The following is a 6,830-nucleotide window of genomic DNA, read 5'->3' on the forward strand; positions in this document are numbered from 1 at the left end:
AGACATGGCTTGCAGCCTTCTTGCTTAGGAGCTGGATTATTATTCCATTTTTATTTTTAGAGCCAGAGTAGACATGATCAATGTAATTTCAATGCTCTGATCATAAACCTCCACGTTAACATTTCCCCTTTAAATTGAGTATTTATGAGTCCTTTAAGAACCACCTGGATAATCTATCTTGAGGTCCCAAAGTCATTTAGCTATAAATTATCGAACATTCTCTTAGACCTTTTTCCTTGGTCTGGACTTGATTATTTCTAATGATCATAAATGCCCCCCTAACATTCCAGACATGCACTGTTATAGTCACGCCATCAGCCAGAATTGAAGCAGGGTACCGAGTCACCCATGTGTCCCCAGCCCAGTGCTGAGAGGTGTAATGACCTTCACACCTTTTATTGTACAGGAGAGAGGGTGAGGAGGATGCTGTGTGAGGGGTCGGATCTCATTGGGTATCTCTGTCTTACCTTCTGGAAACATGTGCTGGCCTCTCACCGAACTCTGTGAGCAGTGCCTGGTGATAACTCTGAAGCCAGTTCCTTACAAACATATTTAAAAGTGGTATGTAGCATGGTTCCAAAAGCAATGTGGGCTCCACCTTACCTTCAGAGGTCAGGACTGTTGAGTTTTGCCAGGCTGCCATGCAGCCATCTCTACAACCTGGTGCGGCTCAGACTCGCTCCTGTGCTGGAGCCAGGCCCAGGCTCTCATCCCTACTACTCCTGACACCTCCTGACATGCCTGTCTTCACACAGCTCTTCTGGCAGACTGAGAAGCTGCAGATACTGGCACTGAGTCCATCAGAAGGTGCAGGCTGCCAAAGCACAGTTACAGGGAGGCGAGAGGCAGGGCAACCTGTGACTGGGCTCTGACCTTTTCTGTTCTGAGCTCTATTCCAGAGACAGTGACCTGACAGAGCAGCGGCCCAGGCAACCATCTTCTCCTCATGTGATCTCACAAACCAGAGATGCTTTTCCTCTACTCCCCAACTCCCTTAAAAAATCCTGACGTATTTCTGAGCTTAATTTGGCAAACATTTGTGCCTGGGGCTGCGGGGGGCCCAGGACCCAGCACTTACAGCTCTTCACCCGGGTACCTGTTCGTGTGCTGTCTAGTCAAGCTGCAGCTCTTGAAGGTTTCTCATCCCCTGGATTATTCCTCCTCCATCCTAAGAAACTCACATAAATCATCAGCCAGGAGGAGATGGGAAGTCCATAATAAGAGAGCAGAAAAGAGTGAAAGGAAGTCTTTAAGCCTCACCCTGCCTCCAGAAAAGGAGGAGGAATTGGAAGATTTGAAGTGCAAGTTACAGTTAGAAACTTTTGCCCTTCAGTTTCTTTCCAAATAAAACGTGATAATCTCCAAAAGACCTTTTATTGAAGTCATAATAACTAGGCTTTCTATAACTATGTCATGAATTAACAAAATATTAAATTTTTAATATGCTTTTAAATCATCATTAGATTTATTAATATTAAAATTACTCTTCTCATGAATACCTTTTAGATGGTTTGCTGTGACACTGTGAACTAAGGGGAAAAATGTTATTTGCTAATTACTTTAGGTGACAATTCAATAGATCCTCACTTTTTATTTAAAAACAGATAAAATAAAACCAAGAAGGTGTTCATGGGACTACACCAGCATTTTGGAAACCTGAAGACAGAGGTGAGTGCAACTGGCCCAGTGGAACAACTCATGAGAAGTCTGTGGGTTTCATAGTAACCATCAATCCTACTCTCTAGAAAAGCTGTGCCACCAACAGACATGGCACAAGGAACCAGAGAAATGAGAAGCAATGTTTCCTGAACAGCCCTCTGGGAGGAAACGCACAGATCACCTATTGCTTTTATTTAAAAAAAAAAAAAATTTTTTTTTTGGAGTAAGGGAACCAGTGATTGAACTCAGGGTCTCTCAACTACTGAGCCGCATCCCAGCCCTTTTTTGTATTTTATTTAGAGAAAGGGTCTCACTGAGTTGCTTAGCATCTCACTTTTGCTGAGGCTGGCTTTGAATTCAGGATCCTTCTGCCTCAACCTCCTGAGCCAATGGGATTACAGGAATATGTCACCATGCCCATAATCACTCATTGCTATTAACCTTCTCTCAAGCCATCCAATGATTAACAAATATTTTTTTCTGCAGCAAAGATTCCCAGGCACTGCAAAGCTGGCACATCAAAGGGCCAGGGGTTTCAATCTGCTCACCATCACTACTTAATACAACCTACCTAATCACCAGCTTGGAATCCTGGGTTCCACTAGACACCCCTGAGAATCTTCCCCTCTTGGTCTCCACACCCCACAGTCAGCACATTTGCTTCCAAATGCCTTACCTTTCTCCAAAGCCACCAAGAAGGGCGTCCAACTGCCTTGCGACTGCCAGCCTGTCCTCTTGCTCATCTGTCCTCTTCCCTCTGCCCTGTACTCTTTGTACAAAGCAGATTTGGTTGTGCTCTTCACTTGCTTGAAACTAACGTTAAATCAGAGCTCAGACACCTGCAGCCTGAGAGCATCCTGTCCCTCAGGGAGTCCCAGACCTGCACTGAGAACCCCTTGGTGAGCCTTCAGATATGTCCTTTCCTAAACTCATTCTAAGGCCAATAAATGTGGATGTCTGGGGGTGAGATCCAGGCACTAAGAACTTCCCAGGTGACTCCAGGGACAGCCAAGATTCCACAGTTCTGTTTGCTGGTCAGATGACTAAAAAATGAGCACAGGTGTGGGAAAGTGCCTCTTCTCAGCATGTGGCCTTTGTTTTCCTCTTCCACCTCCATCCACTGCCACCAGAAATCCATGCACATCATTGAAACATTGATTACTAGTTTTCTCATGTTTCAAAAGATATCAGATGCCAAAGATTCAATTGCCCATAACTCACATTGATAACACACTTACATTGTCCATACTGGCCTGCTTTTATTAAGTTTTTAGTTATTTCTCGTAAACCTACCTTGAAAATTCAAGTGTAACAGCTTTCATGGAAGTATACGCTTTCCCCTGCCTCCTTTCACCTTTAGGAATCCTTATTCTCTCACTTTCTTTGAAGTTTTATCGCAGCTGCTAGTATTCCTAACATTATATGTGTATGTGTATGTGTATGTGTGTGTACAAATGCATATAAATGTATAAAATTTTAGTGATCCTTTAATTTAACAAAAATATTCTGTTGAATGTATCTACATTCTGTGTAGTCTGGGAAGAGATAAGGAGAGAGAGAATGGGAGAGAGATTAGTTTGGATGTGTTGTTTCATATTATGGGAGCAGACCATCTGAAATCCATGGCACTTGTCAGCAGGCTGGAAATTTAGGAAAAAGTAGATGCTGCAATCTCGAGTCAATTCCATAAGTTAGCAGGTTGAAAACTCAGATGAGCCTTCTATGTTGCAGCCTTGAGAAGAATCCTTTCTGCTTTAGGAACCTTAGTTCTTGCTCTTAAGGCTGTCACTTGATTAGATGAGGCCCACCTACACTATAAAGGGTGGCCTATGTTACTCAAAGTCAATGTTAATCACAGCTAAGAAGTATTTTTCCACATCTAGACTGATGCTTAACCAAACAACTGGGGACCATAACCTTCCCAGCTGGACACATAAAAATAGCCATCAAAGAGTGGTGGTCCTTAAACTCACCAACTGTGCTCACTGGTTTTGACTGGAGTCAGCCTGTGGATGTACCTGGTTGCCTTGCTCACTCTCCTGCTTATTCACTTTTGAGAGGTCTCCAGGTTTTTGCTGCTCTGAACCTCATTGCTGCAAGCTTTAGGCACAGGCCTCCCTTGTGTGGGACTGTCCCTGGTATATGTGCTGGGAATGTGGCTGCTGGTCACAGGGCATATGAGAGGTCAGTCTAGGGGTCACACCCAGCTCTCTTCCTAGAAGCAGCATCAGTTGCCACAGTGTCGATTACATGTGAGATGCCCTTGGTCTAGTCTCCTTGGAAGTGTCCAGGCACTTTCTCACAGTCTCTTAGCTGTTGGCAATAAAACCTTCAGAAGCTATTTCATTATGAGGTCTGTATTTATTGTCATTGATAATGTTACATTCCTTTTCTGTGTTTGAGAGTCATTTGCATTCCTTTGTAAAATTTCTGGTCAAATATTTTGCTCACTTTTAACTAGATTAATTATATTTTTCTTACCAATTTGTAGGTTATCTTTACATATTTTTAATTTTCAAGTGTGTTAGTTATATTGAAACTCTAACAGTTATGTTGAAAATATATTCTTAAATATCTAAACATTTTTAGTTTAAGACATCTTTCTTCCCCCAGATAATGAAGCATTGATTACATTATTCTTGTATCCATTATCTATAAATGTAAATGACAGTGTGTCTCTTAGTTGCTTTGGGTATATGGGAAAAATTAATCCTTGTGAAAATATTATTAACAATCACACAAAATTGAGTACTACTTAAGTCAATGAACCATAAGTCAAGCTTCAGCAATATGGTGAAAACTACTTATCTTTACATTCAAAGAAAAATGCATGAACTTCCTATAACAATATGGGCATATAATTTAAAAAACTCATACTCACTTTACATTATTCTTAGCTAGTAACATCATGAGATGCTTTTAAAAGTCAGAAATATTGTACTATTTAGAAATACTCTGAATAGGAAAGGAATTAGCTGTAAATTTTATTCTCAAAATTGATCAATAAGGAGGAAAATACTAGTTAAGCAGACAAAAATGTACCAAAAACAGGGTATTGCTCATATATACAGAAGATATGAACAGTATAGATTCATTTCTAGTTGATTCATTCCTATTTACACATTTAAAATACAAAACTACATTTCAATCTGTCAAGAAGCTGACCACATTTCGCACCAGAAAAGGAACTTGACTTGAGCTTCTGATCATGACTTCAATATCCTGGAATAGGAAAAGGCATTTCATGGTATATAGATGCATTTATCAACACCAATTAATAAAAATTAATTCTGAAAAGTAATTCCTGAATGTCATCCATTCACAAATGAGTCAAAGGCATTAGGACCTTAACACTTGGTACTACTTGATGTTGTGAACTACTCTCCTACAGTGGTTTGTTTTCATCTCCTCCAAGGATTGTTACAGTTGCTGAACTAAATGAAGTAGGGTGGCTGAGTCTGCCTGCAGAACTTTGGTGTTGTGTTCTCCATTCTGATTTAGGTGTAGTTTTATAGTCACTGCTGGCTGAATCTGTTGCCTGAGACTTCTGCTTGCAAGCTGTACATCTAGTCGCCACTCAAGGCTGTGGTAACTGGGAAGGCTAGGTGCCAATTCACCCAGAATAGTCCTGATCTTTTTTCTGTTGTCCAGGTAAAGCTGAAGCAATAATTTGTTCAGTTCTTCAGAGAATCCCAGAACAAAAACAGAGTCTTGGAAATTCACTTCAGAAATCATGAGCTTGGAGCTCTCGGTGAGCAGGTAGGTCAACCCATCCACACCATGCTGCACAATGTTGCTGCTCACGTTGAGCTTCCTGGTGGTGTCCTCATAGACCTTGGGGATGGTCCCTCACCTCAGGAACTCCACCCCGATCCACCCAAACTCCACTACCACTTCGGCAGGAAGGCCAGGTGCTCCCTATGCTCTTCCGACAAAGTCCAGCAGCATAGCACCCGGGTCTTCCTGTTTAAGACATCTTTGGACATACAGATGTCTTTAATTTTTTTTAAAAAAAATACTTTTTAGTTATAGTTGGACACAATACTTTTATTTTATTTATTTATTTTTATGTGGTGCTGAGAATCAAACCCAGTGCCTTGCACATGGTAGGCAAGCACTCCACCTCTGAGCTCCAGCCCCAGTCCCAGATGTTTTTAATTTTATGTGCTCAAATTACTAATCTTTTCTCATGTGATCATGTGTTTTCATGCATGCATTCTTAGGAAATATTTTGTAAGATCAAGTTTTAAAAGCTATCCACAATATTTTCCACTAATCATTTTAAAATTTCCTTTTAAAATATTAACATGGTTAATATATCTAGAGTTGGCAATGCATATGGAATGATGTAGAAAGGCAAGTGTGTATTTTATTTGTGGAATGTCAATTCTCCAGTCCCACTTGTCAAGTAATTCTCTCTTTCCTACTTCTCTATGATGCCATCTTCATCATGAATCCAAGTTGTCCATGTGGACAGTTCTGTTTCTGGGATTCTTAAGAATGTGTTGATAAACTTGTGTTTTTATTCTATTGATAAATGATTCTTGCTACATCAGTTGAGAATGTTTCCTTCCACTACAGAGTAAAAAGAAAAAAATATGATAATAAGACATCCACTTTATAGAAGGGTAATAATAGTAACCTGTGTGATAGAGCTTTCCTTGGGAAGAATATATGTTGGACATATTTTTTTAATGTGGGAGTATCAGAACACTGCTTATAGAACCCACTCAACACAAAGTAGCCATGAAGCAGAGACCTGTCCCCTACCAATGGACAGCTCTCTTTCTTTCATGACATCTATTCTGACCCTATGAAAAGTCTACCCAAGTAAAATAATTGCCTCTTACTCAGTATTGTAAGGAGAGTTGTGAGAGACTCTGCATCTAATAGAAGAAAAAATAGGCCTTAATCTTCATCATGTGGGATTAGGCCCCAACTTCCTTAATAAGACTCTTACTGTACAAGAATTAAAACCAAGAATCAATAAATGGGATGGAATCAAACTAAAAAGTTTCTTTTCAGCAACAGAAACAATCTGTGAGGTGAACAGAGAGCCTACATCCTAGGAGCAAATCTTTACACCTCACATATCAGATAGTGCACTAATCTCTAGGGTACATAAAGAACTCAAAAAGCTAAACACCGAAAAAACAAATAACCCAATCAAC

At 40.4% G+C, this 6,830-nt stretch overlaps 1 pseudogene across 1 annotated transcript; it reads right to left on the minus strand.

The window, feature by feature from the left end:
- Nucleotides 1–5,019: 5,019 nt before the first annotated feature.
- Nucleotides 5,020–5,607, minus strand: LOC308656371 (COMM domain-containing protein 2-like; annotated as a pseudogene). The gene has a single exon. The product of its transcript is annotated as a COMM domain-containing protein 2-like (transcript).
- Nucleotides 5,608–6,830: the final 1,223 nt, after the last annotated feature.

Source organism: Spermophilus citellus (assembly GCF_964194105.1).
Source record: "Spermophilus citellus genome assembly, chromosome: 9".
NCBI classification, from domain to species: Eukaryota; Metazoa; Chordata; class Mammalia; order Rodentia; family Sciuridae; genus Spermophilus; species Spermophilus citellus.